This window comes from Elephas maximus, chromosome 8 (assembly GCF_024166365.1).
Source record: "Elephas maximus indicus isolate mEleMax1 chromosome 8, mEleMax1 primary haplotype, whole genome shotgun sequence".
In the NCBI taxonomy this organism is placed as follows: Eukaryota; Metazoa; Chordata; class Mammalia; order Proboscidea; family Elephantidae; genus Elephas; species Elephas maximus.
Genome location: NC_064826.1, coordinates 116,050,682 through 116,070,840, shown reverse-complemented (window position 1 = coordinate 116,070,840; position 20,159 = coordinate 116,050,682).

Sequence of the window (20,159 nt, the reverse complement as noted above, 5' to 3'; positions counted from 1 at the left end):
TTGTACAGCTCCCTCTTTGTGGGGAGACCTAGGGGACTCTAGCCCTAGCTGCCTCTCTTTGTCCCTCCAGCCTAGCTAGGGTGGTTGGTTCCCGGTGAGCCTCTGGCTCCTGGGTTGCCCCACACTCCACTTCTCAAGTCTTTACCTCATGGGACCAACGTCTGGTATGTTTGAAACGCTCCAGGTGGGGTTTGTTTCCTGATTGCACAGCTACGCTTGCACCCACACTGCTCAGATACCCTGGCAGTGTGAGACATGATGTTGATGGTGCGGAAGTAGACAAACAGCAACCAAATATGAATGGACAGGCTGTGTATTCAGAACTTGGAGTAGCAAAGGAGTTAGCTACCTTCACTTGTGTTTGGCAGATTCAGACAGGCAGATGAGTGGAAAAGATTTGTGGTAGAAAAAAAAGGTATGCCTGGATTAGACTCTGTTTGCATGGGGAAGATGGAGGTGGGCTAACTAGAAGTAGGACTTTATCTGTGATTGGTTGTTGGTCCCAAGTTAGAAACGGGTGAAAATTAAGGAGCTCTTGGTCCTGGCCATTTTGGGCCCATTGTCAAATGGCTGTCATCTGGCTTCCTAGACTGGCAGCTGCAGATGATGGTTTAACTTCCTGGACTGGTTGCTGCAGGTTGTGGGTCAGATTCTGTTTTTCAAAAGTAGTCTGGCCTTGGCCCGTTTGTATATTTAGCCTCTCCAGGGGTGCAGGGAGGGGTACCAGAACCTTTGTATTGACGTAAATGTGTGGTCTGTGCACTTTTCAGAAAGCTCCTTCCCTATAATTCTGAGTTTTGTCCCAAGCTGAGGAGCCCTGGTGGCACAGTGGTTAAGAGCCAGGGCTGCTAACCAAAAGGTGAGTAGCTTGAATCTACCAGCCGCTCCTTGGGAAACCTTATGGGGCAGTTCTACTCTGTCTTATAGGGTCGCTATGAGTCGGAATTGACTTGACGGCAATGGGTTTTTGAAGTTAGGTGATTCACCATGTGTGAGCACCAGGTGCCCTCCTAGGTGCTAAGCATATAAGGAACAAAACAGACTCCCACCCCTGTGCTCCCAAAAGCATTTTTTGAGTTCATTTTTATGCTGTGGAGGCTAGTGTAGGCTTGTTCAAGGTGGAAAATGAGTCTCAAATGTCTCTCTTGGTCCCCTCGAATGGTTATTTGAGTCTGCCCGGGGGGAAAGATGAGTCGTGGGTGGCGGTCCAGCCGGCACCCCTGGGAGATGAGCAGAGACCCAGACTTCTGTACTCTGAGGTGCCTTAGGCAGTGCTCCCAGGCCTGGGTGCACATGGGCTGTGACCCAGCCAAGCTGCAGGAGCAGGACTGTGTCTGTCCTCAGACCACTGTCACTGCTCCCTTCTGTCCCCACATTCCTGACAGTTGTTTGACCTCAACTAGGTGGTGTCATGCCGCTTAGAACACATGTCTGCTGTTCACACAAACCTTGCCAAGACCTAGAAGGGATCCGTTTCCCACCACCTCAGATTACACTGAGCGGGCCCAGACCAGGCCGTTGGAGTATTTGTGAGACCCAAAAGTCCTGGGATGGGATGCTGGTGTGCCATGGAGATGCAGCCGGTTCCTTTGTGTGTTTGATCAGCCCTGGGCTGGACTGAAGATACAGAGAAAGGCAATCACCCCACCCTATGCAAGTGTAGTGAGATGGGGTCCACTGACATCCTGGAGGACATTTTTGGTAACCCAGAACCCGTGCCGTTGAGTCGATTCCGACTCATAGCAACTCTATAGACAGAGTAGAGCTGCCCCATAGAGTTTCCAAGGAGCACCTGGTGGGTTCGAACTGCTGACCCTTTGGTTATCAGCCGTAGCACTTAACCATTACGCCACCAGGGTTTCCATTTTTTTTTTGGTAAGGCAGAAAACTGCCGGCATGTTACTAGACAGGATTTAAGTTTAACAAGGAAGCTTCATTAGCAAGAGAAGGGTTTCTTCCTCCTGTGGGTGTTTCACTCTGCAGTGTCGTAAAGTCTACTGCTGGAGAGCAGCCTGGTGACCAACACCCAGAGTGAGGGCCGAGGCAGAAGGTAAAATACTTTCTGACAGGACTGCCTAGCACTAACGGATTGTACAGGTTTGGGAGGTAACTTCCTCAGGCATTTCCTTCAGGCCACCAGGCAATGGAAACTGCACTGCCCTCTATTGGCAAAGTGTGGTAAGGCAAGTCACTTAACCCATCTGAACCAGGGCTTGTGGATTCACTGAGGGTAATAGTACCTACCTCCCAGGGTTGTGTGGCCAAGCACTGAGAGAGGGCTGGTCAGAGCACAGTGCACAGCAAATACCGGCTGAAACAAGTCTCTCGTTTTGATTTGATCATAGTAATGACTTGTAAGTATGACAGCTGAGGAGTCCCTGGGTGATGCAAACTCATACTTGGCCACTAACTGAAAGGTTGGCAGTTAGAGTCCATCTACATGTGCCTCAGAAGAAAGGTTTGATGATCTATTTCTGGAAAATTAGCCATTCAGAACCCTGTGGAGCGCAGTTCTACTCTGGCGTGCATGGGGTGGCTGGGAGTTGAAGTCAACGGCAACTTTTTTCAATGACAGCCGAACTTGTAGTTTTAGTTTGATTACCATGACCTCTTTGGAGCTTGAAAGTACACACATCCTCAAACATATGTTACTTGAATTCCTCAAGATATCACCAAAGACCTGGTCCCCAACCCTCGTCCACGCTGGCCTCCATAGCTTTCTGGCCCGTCACTCATACCACGTGCCCTTGGCCTCGTTTCCTTTGCCCTCTTTCTGCTATCCGGTGCTCCTGCCTCAACCTTTGCCCCCTCCTCCCGTCTCAGCACTGAGACCCATGATTCCTCCGAGCAGGAATAATGACGCCAGCATGCTTCACTTGTAGTACTTTCAGCAAGTCAGAAAGAATTAGGTTTGTTCTGATGGAACTAATTACTCTGAATTTCAGAAAATGTTGTCAGCTACTTCCCTAAATTTCTTCTAGTGTAATTTTAAATCATGTCCTCAGAATGGCTTCCACTGGTGTTAAAATTAAACATTACTCTGATCATTGTTGAGCATTTTGTAAATGGGAAATAAGTAATGAGTTATTCAAGAGTTTGCTACAGGAAGCCTGTAACACTCATTTAAATAGCTCATTTTCTAGTGAGATGGTTTTGATGTAGAATTCTTCAGGCAGCAGCTTGCCTGGCCCTGCTGACTCGCCTGGACCCACTGCCTCCTCTGTGGACCCTTCCTCCAATCCCTTGGCCAGTCTCAGCACAAATGATAATGTTGCCTCTGACCAGAAACAAAAAGAATGATGGACTTAATAGTCCCCAGCTTGACTAAATGCTAGGCAGGCTTCCTCCTGTCTCGAGGGAGACCTCTGACCTCCCTGTCTCCCTGGTCCTTCCAGAATCCAGTTGGAACAGGTACATCCATCTACCCTTCACAGTAAACTCGGGTGATAACTCCATGTGACCAACACATCCCATTGCTTAACCTCTCCCTACCGACCTTTACTGCTACTACTGTCTGTTGTCAAAGAGTCGATTCCGACTTCATAGTGACCCAGTAGGACAGCGTAGAACTGCCCTATGGAGTTTCCAAGGCTGTAATCTTTACGGAGCAGACTGCCACATCTTTCTCCCATGGAGCCACGGGTGGGTTTGGACAGCTGACCTTTAAGTTTGCAGCTTAGTGCTTAACCACTGCACTGCCAGGGTTCCTTAAGCACTTTTGACCGTTTGCCATTGAGTCCATTCCAACTCATAGCGACCCTATAGGACAGAGTAGAACTGCCCCATAGGGTTTCCAAGGAGCACCTTGTAGATTTGAACTGCTGACATTGGTTAGCAGACATAGCTCTTAACTACTGCACCACCAGGGCTCCTTGTGCGTATTTAGTAGGAAAGAAATAGCCATCAGCTCACCTGACTTCACAGGGACAGAAGAAGCTGGCCATCAGCCAGGCATCAGGATCACTCTGATGCAGGCAGTGCTGCAGGAGGCAGAGTGTGCATTGTCATTTCAGAGTCTAGTTCAGGGGGTGTGTTGCTTCAAAAAAACAAGGTGAATGACTGTTATAAAGATGTACAAGAATGTGCATGTTGGGGAAACGTTCGTCATTTCACTTGTACACTTGTTCGTTTTACTCACAGTGAGGAAACAAGGCAGATATAGCTGTTCGAAGGAGAAGCCAGAAAAGCACAACTTCACGTGTTGTGACGGACTGTGAAAACAAATGTGCAAATGGGGGCAGAACCGGCTTCCTCCTCAGTGGTGGTAGTGGGGGGGCCCACTGAACCTCTGCGGGGAGGCACACGTCTGTAGACAGGCATTAGTTATCAGTGCTCTCGGTTACCCGCAGTCTCTAGGGTTGAAAAATCGCTCCTGTAAAGTCAAATGCCCAAGGAGGGTCCCAGAGTGTAGACCGAGCGTGGTTTCCCACTGAAGTGCAGATGTCCCTGCAATGCCAAGGGGTGCAAAGCTGTGAGGACTCATGGCTTCAGACTGCAGGTTAGCCAGTCCTGCGCTGGCAACACACTTGCTTCCCACTGCCTCAGTTTCCTCTTCTGTAACATACTATTTACCTCACAGGGTCCTTGTGAAGAAAAATGGTGTCAGGTATATACGGCCTGTGTGTGGGAAGGTCTCATTAATAGTTTTGAATTCTTCCCACAAAGAGCTGAGCTTTCAATAACTGCTTTCTTTGGGACCTGTCACTGGCTTATGTTTTTCTTCTTGGGCAGGAGTACCTCATGGGCCTTCTCACCTCAGCCCAGTGCCTGACCGGTTGCCACCATCATCTGTCTCTGAGGGTGGGCCCCTAGTCTCCGCCCTTCAATCTGCAGGGATGGATGGGTGCTCTCTTTTACCTCTCCTGTAGTTCAGTCAGAAACCCTACTGATATAGTGGTTAAGAGCTACAGCTTTTTGGCCAGCAATTGAAATCCACCAGGAACTCCTTGGAAACCATATGGGGCAGTTCTACTCTCTCCTATATGGTCACTGTGAGTCCAATCGACTTGACAGCAGTGGGTTTGGTTTTTTTTTGTTGTTGGTGGTGGTAGGTCAATTCACAGTGCCCCAGCTGTGGACTTGGCTTTCCTGTCTTGAGGCTGGCCTCTGGCAGTGTCAGCATCTACTGGGAACAGGAGACAGACACCCTGACCCAGGAGGGACTGGAGGGCTGGGAAGGGGAGGAGGAGGTGCTGGGTGGGAGACAGGACAGGACCTGTCAAGCACAGGATGTCAAGCACAGGATGTAAATTTTAGGTTATGTCAAATTCACCATCTGTAAGTGAAAACTCAGAGTGTGGAGGTAAATGTGAGAAGCCCAGGGCGGAGCCCCACAAGGCAGTGACATGGGAGGAGCCGCGGCTCAGTCAGAAGGCAGAGACCACATGGAAGCCTTGGCCAGTGTGTGCTTCCTTTTCAAATGGGCTGCAGTGTTTTTAAAATAAGGAGCCATTAAAAAAAAAAAAAATTGTTTTTAAAAAAAGCTTTGAACGTCATCAAAAGAGTAAAAAGACCACCTACAGACTGGGAAAGAATTTTCAGCTATGACATCTCCGACCAGTGCCTGATCTCTAAAATCTATATGATTCTGTTAAAACTCAACCACAAAAAGACAAACTACCCAATCAAAAAGTGGGCAAAGGATATGAACACGCACTTCACTGAAGAAGATATTCAGGCAGCTAACAGATAGATGAGAAAATGCTCTCGATCTTTAGCCATTAGAGAAATGCAAATTGAAACTAGATGAGATTCCATCTCACTCCAGCAAGGCTGGCATTAATCCAAAAAACACAAAATAATAAATGTTGGAGAGGCTGCGGAGAGATTGGAACTCTTGTACACTGCTGGTGGGAATGTAAAATGGTACAACCAATTTGGAAATCTATCTGGCATTTTCTTAAAAAGTTAGAAATAGAACTACCATACAACCCAGAAATCCCACTCCTCGGAATATACCCTAGAGAAATAAGAGCCTTTACACGAACAGATATATGCACACCCATGTTTATGGCAGCTCTGTTTACAATAGCAAAAAGCTGGAAGCAACCAAGGTGTCCAACAACAGATGAATGGGTAAATAAATTGTGGTATATTCACACAATGGAATACTACGCATCAATGAAGAACAGTGAGGAATCTGTGAAACATTTCATAACATGGAGGAACCTGGAAGGCATTATGCTGAGTGAAATTAGTGAGATGCAAAAGGACAAATATTGTATAAGACCACTATTATAAGATCTTGAGAAATAGTATAAACTGAGAAGCACACATACTCTTGTGGTTACGAGGGGGGGAGGGAGGGAAGGTGGGAGAGGGTTATTTACTGATTAGTTAGTAGATAAGAACTACTTTAGATAAGAACTACTAGTAGATAAGAACTACTTAGTACACAGAAGGTCAGCTCAACTGGACTGGACCAAAAGCAAAGAAGTTTCCGGGATAAACTGAATGCTTCAAAGGTCAGCGGAGCAAAGGCAGGGGTGTGGGAACTATGACTTAAGGGGACTTCTAAGTCAATTGGCAAAATAATTCTATTATGAAAACATTCTGCATCCCACTTCGAAATGTGGTGTCTGGGGTCTTAAATGCTAACAGGTGACCATCTGAGATGCATCAGTTGGTCTCAACCCACCTGGATCAAAGGAGAATGAAGAACACCAAGGTCACACGATAACTATGAGCCCAAGAGACAGAAAGGGCCCCATGAACCAGAGACTTACATCATGCTGAGACCAGAGGAACTAGATGGTGCCCGGCCACAACCGATGACGCCCCTGACAGGGAGCACAACAGAGAACTCCTGAGGGAGCAGGAGAGAAGTGGGATGCAGACCCCAAATTCTCATAAAAAGACCAGTCTTATTGGTCTGACTGAGACCTGAAGAATCCCGGTGGTCATGGTCCCCAAACCTTCTGTTGGCCCAGGACAGGAACGATTCCCGAAGACAACTCATCAGACATGGAAGGGACTGGACAATGGGTTGGAGAGAGATGGTGATGAAGAGTGAGCTACTTGTATCAGGTGGACACTTGAGACTGTGTTGGCATCTCCTGTCTGGAGGGGAGATAGGAGGGTAGAGAGGGTTAGAAACTGGCAAAATTGTCACAAAAGGAGAGACTGGATGGAGGGAGCGGGCTGACTCATTAGGGGGAGAGTAAGTGGGAGTATGGAGTAAGGTGTATATAAGCTTATATGTGACAGACTGACTTGATTTGTAAACATTCACTTAAAGCACAATAAAAATTATTTTTTTTAAAAAAAGCTTTGAGCTCTGAATGTGATTTCTAATTGTATCAGATGTTAATATTTTAAAGCTGTAACATTTAAATTTTTTTTCATTTAACTGTTCTGTTGTCTATTGTTGTATGTGGATGGGAAAGTTTTGTTTCTCTTCTTAGCACTTGTTTCTATAACCAGAAATAAAATTATATAATAAAGAAGGAAAATAAAAGAAGAAGACACACAGATGCAGTTGGTATGGTATCCCCGTTGGGGGTCCACTCAGTGGGGAGATATGTGGGATTGGCTCCAGTAAGGACACTGTCCAAATGGCAGGAGATGCAAGACCTGTGGGTGGGAGGGGCTGATGGCACCTGCCCTTGGCCTCTCAGCTCCAGGAAGGGCTAGGTATCTGCAGGATGGTAAGTGGTCATTCCTAACTGCTATAATGGGGACAAGCTGGGTCCGGAATGACAGAAGGGCCACAGTGTTCAGGCTTCATTCTGGAAGAGATGGGGCAAATGACACACACCTGTATGAACACCTGTATATGGAGGCTGTGTTCGTGCCGGAAAAGAAGATGGTGAAACTATGTGTTCCTTCGGACAGGATGGCTGGTTTTTCCCTTTTTCCCTCATTATAGACTTCTCACATGATTGTAGGGGCTGGCAAGTTCAAAATCCACAGGGCAGTCCAGTAGTCTGGAAACTGCCATGGTTTCTATGTTATAGTCTTGAGGCAGACTTCCTTCTTTTCTGGGAAAGCTCAGTTTTTGCTCTTAAAGCCTTCGACTGACTGGATGAGCCCCACTCGTATCATAAAGGGTAATCTCTTTCTTACAGTCAACTGATTGTAGATATTAACCACACCTGCAAAATACCTTTACAGCATCATCTAGACTAGTGTTTGACCAAACAACTGGGCACCATAGCTGAGCCATGTTAACCAATAAAATTAACCATCACATTTCCCAAACCAATCCCATTGCCATCAAGTTGATTCCTACTTATAGCAACCCTATAGGACAGAGTAGAACTAACTGCCCCATAGGGTTTCCAAGGAACGGTTGGTGGATTTGAACTGCTGATCTTTTGGATAGCAGCTGAGCTCTCAATCACTGAGCCGCCAGTCCCCGCCCCGAGTTACAATAAAGACCCCCAAATAATGTGGGTCTGGCTGTCTTTGAAGCTATTGTATCATAGAAACACACCTAGTCCTGATCATAAAATAAATACATATGATCTTCAGTTAGAAGGTAATTTTTTTCAGCGTACATTTCTATGGGTGCAACCCAAGTGTAAAAGCGGGTTGCTTACAATTAGGGTTCTTAAAAATTATTTCCACATACTTTGCTTTTCTGTTTGAATAAAATGAGCATTTTCCACTGTGAGCACTCAGGGTGGTCCCAGTGCTGCCATCACTAGCTGGGCCCCCAAGTGGGCCACTCACTATGCTGGGCACTGGAGGCCTCCATCCTCCCGTCAGGAAACTCTGTGCTCCTGGCTGGAGAGGGGCAATGACCAAGTGAACAGAATACACAGGTGGCTTCAAATCATGGTGCATGCCATGAAGAAAACAAAACAAGGGATATAACTAGAGAAGACTTTTTTTTAGGGGTGGCTACTTCAGCTGGGGTGTTCAGGTAAGACATTCCTGAAGGTTGACATTTGAGCTGGTGAGGAGGACAGGGATGGGGGTGGGGAGGATTGGAAGTGCCTGGGTTTCAGGCCAGGAAAGGGTAGGAAAAAATGCTAGAGGAAGGAACTAGACAGTTGAGAAGACCAGGACATGCGCTCATGGGGCAAGCAGTCTCCAATGGGCCCAGGTGTGGGGGTCCGACTGTAACCGAACGAGGGTTCTTGTCCTGTCCTATTAAACCAAAACACCAAACCCACTGCCGTCGAGTCGATTCCTACTCATAGTAACCCTATAGGACAGAGTAGAACTGCCCCGTAGAGTTTCCAAGGAACGCCTGGTGGATTCGAACTGCCGACCTCTTGGTTAGCAGCGGTAGCACTTAACCGCTACGTCACCAGGGTTTCCTCCTGTCCTATTAGCTGATCAAAATAAGATGGGCACCACGCCCCCAGTCACAAGGGAAACAGAAAGTGGAAATTTATTGTCTGCGCAGACAAGCAACACAGGGTCCAGAGACTGTAAGGCCACATGCTCTCTGTCTGAGGGGTTGGGAGCTTTTCATTTCCAATGGCGTCTGGGGGTTGGGTTTCGTGCCTGGAACTCTCTACTCTTAGCCCTCCCATGTCCACATTTGGAGGTCCAGTTACTGAACGGTGTTGGTGATGTTAAAGGACAGATGGAGGACACAGCTCTTCGGGTCCTGAGCCAAAATCTTGGTTCGCGCATGTGCAGGATTCTGGCACCAAATTCAAAAGATTGGTTAGGGCTGCAGCATGGTCGAGCAAACTTGGTGGAGGCTTCGTGACCACACAGGTAGGTCCTTGTGCACCACAGTTGGCTGTGGGTTTTATTCCAGCTGCAGAGGGATGTCGGCTCAATAGACTTGCACAACTTTCATCCATTCCAAATTTCTACAGCCCCAACTCACCAAGAGTAGTCTCTTATAAAATACAACAACTGAAAAAGCTTCAAATGAAGGAACAAACCTCCAAACCAGTTAACACAAAAGCAACATGGGAAAATCACAGGGATTTTGCAGAAGCCTCTTTAATTCTTTTTGGCTCTGTGGAGACAGTCCTGTGCTTTTGCTCAGAGTTGGTGTCAGCATTTCTTATGCGCCCATTCAAGGCCTGATTTAAAATGTGTACATGTGTGGAGGGAGGGCTCTGTGGTGACCTTGGGTAGATTATTAAACTGTTGTTAGCTGCTGTCCAGTCAGCTCCAACTCATGGTGACCTGATGGACAACTGAATAAAAAATCGCCCGGTCCTGCGCCATCCCCGTGATCGGACAGATGTGGTCCAAAGGCTTTAATGAACCTCAAATCACTCATCTAGAAAATGAGAATTACAAGGGCTTCCTCACATGATTTCTGTGAGGATTACCAGGAGCAACATGTCAAAGAGCCTTTCGTCGTGGCTCCACAAAGGATGTGCTCCGTAAATGTTGGCTTCTCTTCTGCTTCTCCAGCGCTTTTACAGCTTCTTACAAAACACCTGCTCATAGCGACCCTATGGCATCATTGGAATTGACTCAGCAACTGGTTTGGTTTACAAAACAGTTTCAAGTATGGAAACAAGCGGGTGGGGCCTTTCCCTTCTTAGGTGGTGGCCTTTGTTATTCTATAAGGGTCATAAGTTAGTTTGGCTCTATTGCCTTTCTAGGAGGGTTGCTGTGGCTGCCAACAGCTTTCACTCAGGCTCCTTTCTGCTGGACTCCTGGATGCAGTGTAGTGGAACAGCCCTCTCCTCCACCCACCCGCACCTTCCCAGGGTCCTGGGATCTAGGGAGTGTGGATGGTCAGGAGTGGGAGGACTTAGATGGGTGCCAGGAGCTCTTCTAGGTCCTAAGGGCTTTCCAGCCTTCACAGGCTCAGAAAGGTGATGCTACTTGCCTAAAAGCAAATGTTAAAAAAAAAAATTAGAGGCAAAGCTGAGGTTGGAACTGTTGAAGAGGAAATTTAATAACAGAACCCTTATTTTAAGGTTTTTCTTATCCATGAAACCAAATATTAACCATAAAAAGCCTACCAGAAACTGCTCTAACCCATTGACCTATTGCTGTCAAATCCATTCCAACTCATAGTGACCCTATAGCACAGAAACTTTATGGAAGCAGACGGCCACATCTTTCTCCTGAGGAGTGGCTGGTGGATTCGAACTACAGACCTTTTTGGTTAGCATCCAAGCCCTTAACCACTGCACTGCCAAGACTCCTTAGAAACTGCTCTTCTTGTTGTTAGATGCTGTTGAGTTAGTCCTGACTTACAAAGACCCTATGTATGACAGAACAAAACACTGCCCGGTCCTGCACCAACCTCACAGTCATTGTTATGCTTGAGTCCCCTGTTGCAGCCACTGTGTCAGTCCATCTCAAAACTGCTCTATAAAAAAAAAAAAAAAGCTTTGTAAATTTGTCTTATCCTGCAAGAAAAGGATAGTCAACAAACCATTACCTCCTAATTTAAATCTCAAAAAGTATTTTGGCTACAGGGGAATGGAGGGTCAGTTATTAGCAGTCAGGCCAGAAGTAACCTGGTTTCAGTTGATCTTAGTAAAGGAGGAAAGTGGGGTTCAATCAATGACATTAATTAAGATTGGCCAATGGTTGATCTGTATTTCTCCCTCCTCTTTACTTTGTAAGCCCCATTGTACGTAGTTTCTTCCAGCCATTTCCGTTTTCTGGAACCAAAATGGCTTTCCTACATGCAAGTAGAATAACTGCTGATTTAGGAAATAATATTGGAGTCATTATTCCCTGTCCTTGAGCATAGAGAAGGTGACTCAGTTGGAGCTGGGCTCACAAGGACTCATAAGGACACATCAACTGGGCCCTGAGATAAAGACAATAGCTAGGATAATCTTGGAAAATGTCTTTTAGGGCAGCGTTCACAGAAGCCAATCTTTTTCTATTAGTATTAGTATCTTTTCCTATTAGTATTTAGTGAATAGAAAATTTGTTGGACCAATGAAGACCCTCCTGACTGTCATGACTGAAACCTGTACCAATGATTGTTAAGAATGATAATTCAAAACGTAGGATCACAGTTTTCTGGCCAATCTGTGAAAAGGTGAAGCTTTCAATACTTTTGTTCATTTGTAATGTCAACGTATACGGATGATTGTGTAATATTCCCTGGACTCGGGCAGACATGGCTGTGGCAGCATTCTTGTTCATTTTCCCATTCTTGCTTATTCTGTAATAATTCTTGAACTCAGGCAGACATGGCTCTAGGAGCATGCTTACCTGTTTTCTCACTTTTGTTTGTTCCGTAATATGTCCTTGGACTTGGGCAGACATGGCGCTGGCAGCATACTTCTCCATTTCCCACTTTTGCCTTTTTGAGTATATGCCGAATAAATTTTTTTTTTTTTTGCTTTACTAAACTTTGTGATGTTTTCACCCTACAACACGGCTCAGAATACACCTTACGTTCAAATTTCAGCGAGTTCCGATTATTTTTAACAGAATCCAGCCCTTTAAATTTCCAAGCCAGTGCCTCTTCCATAACCCCACACAATCTGCGAAGATCTGTGTCACCATTTTCAGGGACCTCTGACCCCCTGACCAGAGTCAGCTGGTTCTTTTATGAGTGTAATCAGGTCCTAGTTTGCAATTGACAGAGTTAAAGAATAAAAACCCAATCACTAACTGGTTAATCTGTGACCTCCAAAATGAGCACCTTCGCTACTCCTACCAAGAAATGTCGATGACTTCCTGGAGTTATACAGAAAAAGACAAGTAGGAAAATGAAAATTCTTAGCACACAGAGTGCTAAGTAAATGTCGATTTTCAAATCCATTGATAATATAATGGCTAATACCTACTCTGTCTTTACCATCTTCAGCTCCAAACCCTTTGCTTATATAATTTAATTCTTACAGCCACTTTGCGGGGAAGCGTCTTCATCAGGCGGACCCTGCACCACCTTCCATCTTCGGAGCCAGGATGGAACAGACTGTCCACCAGGTTGTTGTGGGGCCCCCACACAGAGGTGACCCCGGCTGGCCTCGCTGCCACTCCCCGCCACGAGGTGGCGCCCCGAGGCCGGCGGGCTGCGGCTGGGCTGGTGCGCGGCTCCCTCCCAGGACGCCAGCGCACGTCCGAGAGCTACCCGCCTCTAGGATGAGTAGGGGGATTCCGGGAGCGCCGGGCACCCCAATTTCTGTGTGTATTAGCGGGAGAGAGTTCTTAATAAGCGCCCAGGGCAGGGCCGGATAAAAAGCAGAGCAGTTCCGCATGGAAAGGGCAGCGCGAGGACGGAGGGGCGGCCCGCTTGGCCAGGTCCCATCCCGGGGCCTATCCCAGATCGGCCGGGTCACCGGAGGGCTCGTTGGGACGATGCGAAGAGGGGTCCTCTAGTCGCGCAGCAGGCAGGCAGGCGGGCGGTCGGCGGGGATCGCTGCTGCTTTACCATGAGGTCCTCGCTGCCGGGGTTCTCCGAAAGACGCCTGCTGCCACTATCCCCTGACCTTGGGGGGGCCACTGTTTCGCGAACCCCGATCCTGTCTGGAAGATGTTGGCATACCGTCTTTGCAGAGGAGGATCCGGGGTCCAGAAGGTTGACGGGACTTTCCCAGCGCCTCAGTAGTTTGTGGTGCAGCAGCCCTGGCCCAGTGTGTCCTTCTGGTATAAACCCCCCAGCCAGGCCCTTTCCTGGGTGTGCCACTGGGCAGTCGCACATGGCCCTGTCCCCGAAAGGGCCGCACTCTTGGTATAATGCTCTGCCCTCACTGACTGAAATTCTCAATAATTTTTTAACTGGGGGCCTTATATTTTAATTTTGCACCGGGTCCCGCCAATCATGCAGCTACTTCTGCCCATATTCTTCCAACCAGGTCACCTTCTTGTCCCGTCTTCCTCTGTTCCCGCTCCCTACTCCCTCTTTATGCCCCCTACTGTTTCTCTGACACCTCCTTCAACCTTTCTCTTGACCCCTCCTCAAAGGAGAGAAAAGTGATGGTTCACGTTTTCTATTTCTTTACCCAGGACACAAAAGACTTAGAAAAAAAAAAAGTATATGTCGCCTGGTGCATAGTAGGTTAAATAGTAACAAATTTCTAGACCTGGGTGAGGGAAAGTAGAAACAATATTATATAAACATTAATTCGAATCTATTAAGCACCAGGTACTAATTGTGAATTTTAAGATCTCTTTTAATTTCACTTCCTTCTCTCAAAACCATGTGCTGTAGATGTTATGCCCATTTTATAGATGATGAAACTGAGGCCCACCATTGGGATTTACCCAAGCTTGTAAAGCATGGATGAGACTAGGGTGCAGGTTTTCCCGCATTCCCTCTTGTGCATTCCCCTCTGAGAGGCTGCCTCCTAAGGGATTCAAAGACAGCTTATCTTTTCTTGCTAAGAATCACTTAGTTTAGGGACCGGTATTTTAATCTCTCCATCATTTCAAAGATGTTAAACCAGGTAAAATGGCTTCATACAAGGTTCAAATCTAAAGATGTTTTAGTCTGACCTTTACAGACAGAACCCAAGACAAAAATTACGGGAAAGCCATATTTCTGAAAAATGTGCTATCGATTGTATGTCTGAGACAGTAATTGTTCATCGTGTGACGAACAATTGTTGTTGTTAGCTGCTGTAGACTCTGCCCCAACTCATGGCAACCCCATACGTAAGGGACGCTGCCTGGCCCTGCGCCATCCCCATGATCAGTTGAGGACTGGACTGTTTTGATCCATTGGGTTTTCACGGGCTGATTTTCAGAAGTAGATTGCTAGGCCTTTCTTTCTAGTCTGTCACAGTTTGGAAGCTTGGCTGAAACTGTTCAGCATCACAGCAACACGCGAGCATCCACTGACAGATGGGTGGTGACCGTGCGTGAGATCTGTTTGTCAGGAATTGAACTCAGGTCTCTAGCTTGGAAAGTAAGAGTTCTGCTACCAAACCACCACTGCTTTAGCCGTGAATTCATGTAACCCGTCCTTAGAGACAGCATCGTGTCATCAGAGCCCACCGGAAGCCAAAAGACTGAGTCTCAGCTTGGTTCTGCTTTAACAGGCGAGCAGTCTCCTCTCGCAGTCTCTCTAACTACAATGTCCTCACTGTGAAATGGGAAGTGTCAAAAGATAATTTTCAGAAAAAGATAGTATGACTGTCATACAGACACATAAGTAAATATATGTTTAAGATTTTATTTTATAAGCACCCCAGGGCAGCACTGGATAAAAGCAGAGCAATTCAGCTTTGAACTAGCAGGTGTTTTGCTGGTTCAAGAGAAAATTGAGAAAGCACACATTTACATGGAGAGTTGTGGAATGGTGAAATGAATACCAAGTGAAGGCCTTGCTGATTTTTCCACAAAGAGAAGGTGGAGAAGAAAGCGAATCTCTAGCAGACAGGGCAGAGTATATATGCCTAAGAGTTACCTAAAAGGATTGTGAAATAACTCAGTAACAATAAATAGAGAACCCAGATGGGGGTGCTATAGATGATGCATCGAAACAAATTTTTTTCTACAGAAGAAAATTTGTTAATTGTCCATTGAGTGAGAAATGCGGCCAAGTGCAGGAAGACTAAGGCTTTGGGATTGGACAAAGGCGTTTTCCTTCTTAACTTTACCACTTGCCACTTCCTAGCAGTGAGACCTTGGGCAGGTCACTTGCTCTCTCAGAGCCTCACTAACCTCCTGTATAAAGTGGATGTCAATAGAGTAGCAAGTGATACAGAGTTGACTCCTGATAAGTGGGAGCTACCCACCCAGCGGCACCTTGGAAGACTGGCCTGGTGATCTGTTTCTGAAAGGTCATAGCCTTGCAAACCCTACGGAGCAGTTCTACTCTGCGTACATGGGGTTGCCATGATTTGGAATTGACTTCGTGGCAACTAACAACAGTAACAACATAGTGTTGCATTATTTTTATCTGTACGCAGGAAAACACTTTGGTAATCAAGGGGCTCCACACACTAATCCCACCACCCATCTCTCAGTTTGTTATACCGTGATGGCATTCCTGTTGCTCCGATGCTAGAAGCTATGCCACTGGTATTTCAAATCCCAGAAGGGTTACCCATGATGGACAGGTTTCAGTGGAGCTTCCAGACTAGGAAGAAAGGCCTGGAGATCTACTTCTGAAAATTAGCCGGTGAAAACCTTATGACTCACAACAGAATGTTGTCTAATATAGTGCTGGAAGATGAGCCCCCTAGGTTGGAGACGCTCAAAACACACAGTGGCTATAACAATGGATTCGAGCATACCAATGATTGTGAAGATGGCCCAGGACCAGGCAATGTTTTATCTTGTTGTACATGGGGTCACCATGAGTCGGAGCTGACTCAATGGCACCTAACAACACAACACACTCTATACATTATTAAGGTTTTCTTTGCAGCACGTGTGTCCTCACCCCTTCTACCTGGCCCTCTTCTGGAATTAGGCTGCTTAACATGCAAATAACATGCAAATACACTTAAAACAGTCCCTACAAAAGGGAGTTTGAAAGATCTCAATGTGGTACGTCACAATGTAAGCCAGAGACAAAGCAAAGCATCAGCGTTCCTGCTATAGCTGTGTTTCCAAGCTGAACTTAGACCCCTGGTGGCTGAAGCAGCAGCCGTGGCTAGGACAGTGCTTGCTGATCGGTAAGTGAAAGCTCATGGGAGAACATGGTCGTTGCAGGTGTGATTACCACCTATTGAAAGGTCACATTAGTCTGTATCTGTACTTCAGAATTGTTTTGAAACTCAGATGAAACCTGGTGTTGACAAGCTGCCTCCATTTGACACGTAACAAAAAGACTTGGTAAATGCAATTTCTGAACGTGGCCACTGGCCCCACTATGCAGAAAGCTGAGAGCAGACATGGCGGTAAACACTGCAACAATGTGGACTTGGGCGTTAGAAATACTTTTCTAGAGAAACTGATAACATTTTGTGAAAAATGTTACATAGTTTAAGCTGTCCCTGTAGCAACACTTTAAAGTCATGCCATTTGGGGACACATATTTTATATCTTGAAACAAACATACATGGCAGAGTAAATGGTAATTACTTATAACGTTGACCACGTCATTGCCGTGAGTTTACCTACTGGGTGTTAGTTTTGTTGACTAATAAGCTGCTAGGTCATAGGAGTTTCATTGACATTTTGGCTCAGCGTTGTTGCTGTTACTTGCCGTCAAATCAATTCCAATTCACAGAGCAGGGTAGAACTGGTCCATAGGGTTTTCAAGGCAGTGACCTTTCGGAAGTCGATCTCTAGGCCTGTCTTCTGAGGCGTCTCTGGGTGGGTTCAAACCGCCAACTTTCAGCTCGTAGCCAAAGTGGGTGTAACTGTGTGTGTCACCCAGGGAAGACTGAAAGAGCTAAGGGGCATTGTATTTGCATGTTGCACTTTAGTCTTCCGGGTCTAAACCACCAGCCTCTCACCCAGAAAGCACTTGTGGATTGAATACCCTTTTTTTGCAGTTATGTGGTATAGCCTGAAGAAGACTCATGGTTGGGCCTCCTGACTCATGTCTGTGACTATTTATTCAATGAAATGTCACAGAGCACAGCAGGAACCCATGTAGGACATTGGATGGAAGGGAGCAGGAAGAGATGCAGACAAGAATGTGGAGAATATCACGGTCTCAAAACAGACACAGCTGGAGTAGATGTGCTAGAGACTAACCTGCTGGAACAAAGGCCATTTGGAAAACAGGGTCTAAAAGGGCTAATATATGAGGGCCTTGATGATGGCCAGCAGAGCCTCCCTCTGCAGGAAACCTATAGCTGGAAGGAATTGATAAAGGCAAGGCAGAGCTTTTTCAGGGTTTGAATTCTACAATGATCTCAATGTGGAACCTTTGCTGAGGTCCTGTGGACTTCATTTAATGGAAATAAACGTTTCAAAGCACAGCCACTTAAAATATCTTTCGTAATGATTGCTTGTGGTTGGATTTGAAAGTGTTTTTCTTTTTTAAAAATTGCTTATGTGTAACTGTATTAGTCCGCTTGATTCTTTCTGCCACATCCCCAAGCTTCCATCTCCACAGGTCAAGCTTCAACTGCTCCACAAGGAAGTGAGGAGAAAGAAGATCCTGTCTAGCCTCTTCCCAGACTTAGATCTTTGCCTTCTAAGAAATGCCAAACACCATGGCTGTTTGGGAAACTCTTGAACAATGTAAACAGGTTTGTCTACTATACCAAAAAAAACCCAAACCCGTTGCCATGGAGTCGATTCCAACTCATAGCAACCCTGCAGGGCAGAGTAGAACTGCCCCGTAGTGTTTCCAAGGAGAGCCTGGTGGATTTGAACTGCCAACGTTTTGGTTAGCAGCCATAGCCCTTAACCACTATGCCACCGATTTTGCATCTAAGTGCATTGAAATTGGGATCTACTGTGCCCGACCTAATTAACAGTTGTATTTAAGTAACTTGGTATGGACTTGGAGTGAAAAAGTCTGATGTTTTAGGGTCAGGCTCATTCAATGTCAAAGCTGTTAAAAAGTGAATGCACCCTTAGCTTATGTTCGCAGAAGCCAGGTGTCAGTGGGTGGGGAAATCACGTTTTAAACGTAAACATAGTGCAATGGTCAGAGGTACAGGGGAAAGCCTGAAGGAGCTGGGAAGCTCCGGTGTATGAAATGAAAACCAAGGCACAAGGTGACTTCCTTCAGCAAACTGAGGGGCCAGCAAATGGAAGGAGAAGGAGATAGGCTTTTGCAGGTTTTAAAGGGGAAACGGGATGGAACCTAGCAGCTTTGGACTCAGGGTAGAACTTTATTTTTTTATTATTATTAGTTTTTAATATTTCATTGTGTTTATGGTGAAAGTTTACATAGCAAATTAGGTTCCCATTTAACAATTTCTACACAAATTATTCCTTGATATTGCTTACATTTTTCACAATGCGTCATCATCATTCTTGTTCATTTTGTTCGGTTGTACCATTTCCAGTACTCTAGTCTCCTTACCCACTTACCTTCTCATCTTTGCTTTAGTGTAATTTTTGACCATTTGGTTTCCTATAAATGATTTTTTTTAAAAAATTCATTACTCATGGGTGATATTATTTATTCTATAAGCCAATCTGTTTAGCTGAAAGGTTACATCAGGGAATAATTTCAGTTCAAGGTTTATTAAAGTATCTCTGGGTAATTTTCTTAGAGAGTCTTATAGTCCCAAATGGGCCAGTAAGTCTGGACTTTTATTTCTTTTTCTTTTTGTAAAAAAAAAAAAAAAATTATTGTACTTTAGATGAAGGTTTACAGGACAAACGAACTTCTCATTAAACAACTAGTACACATGTTGTTCTGTAACATGGGTTATCAACCCCATGACATGTCAACACTCTCCCCATCTAGACCTTGGCTTCCCCGTTACCAGCTTTTCTGTCCCCTCCTGCCTTCTCGTCATTGCCCCTGGGCTGTTGTGCCCCTTTAGTGTCATTTTGTTTTATGAGCCTGTCTAATCTTTGGCTGAAGGGTGAACTTCAGGGATGACTTCATTACTGAGCTAAAAGGGTGTTCTGGGGCCATATTCTTGGGTTTTCTCTAGTCTCTGTCAGATCAGTAAGTCTGATTTTCTTTTTTGGTGAGTTAGAATTTTGATCTACATTTTTCTCCAGCTCTGTTCAGGACTCTCTATTGTGATCCCTCTGAGCGCATTTGATGATGGTAGCCAGGCACCATCTAGTTGTGCTGGACTCAGTCTGGGGGAGGCTGTAGTACTTGTGGTCCATCAGTCATTTGGACTAATCTTTCCCTTATGTCTTTGGTTTTCTTCATTCTCCCTTGCTCCAGATGGGGTGAGACCAGTGGAATACCTTAGATGGCTGCTCAGAAGCTTTTAAGACCCCAGACACTACTTACCAAAGTAGAATGTGGAACATTTTCTTTATAAACTGTGTTATGACAGTTAAGCTATATATTCCCTGAGACCATGATCCTCACAGCCCTCAGCCCAGTAATTTGGTCCCTCAGGCAGCTTGGATGTGTCTATGGAGCTTTCATGACCTTGTCTTGGACCAGTTGTGCTGGTTTCCCCATTAATGTGTACTGTCTTACTCTTCACCAAAATTACCACTTATCTATTGTCCAGTTAGTGTTTTTCCATACCCACCCTTCCTCTCCCTCTTAATCATCAAAGCTTGTTTCTTTTTGTGTGTAAACCTTTTCATGAGTTTCTATAGTAGTGGTCTCATACAATATTTGTCCTTTTGTGATTGACTTATTTCACTCAGCATAATGCTCTCCAGATTCATCCATGTTGTAAGATGCTCCACAGATTCATCGTTGTTCTTTATCGTTGAGTAGGATTCCATCATATGCATGTACCATAGCTCGTTTA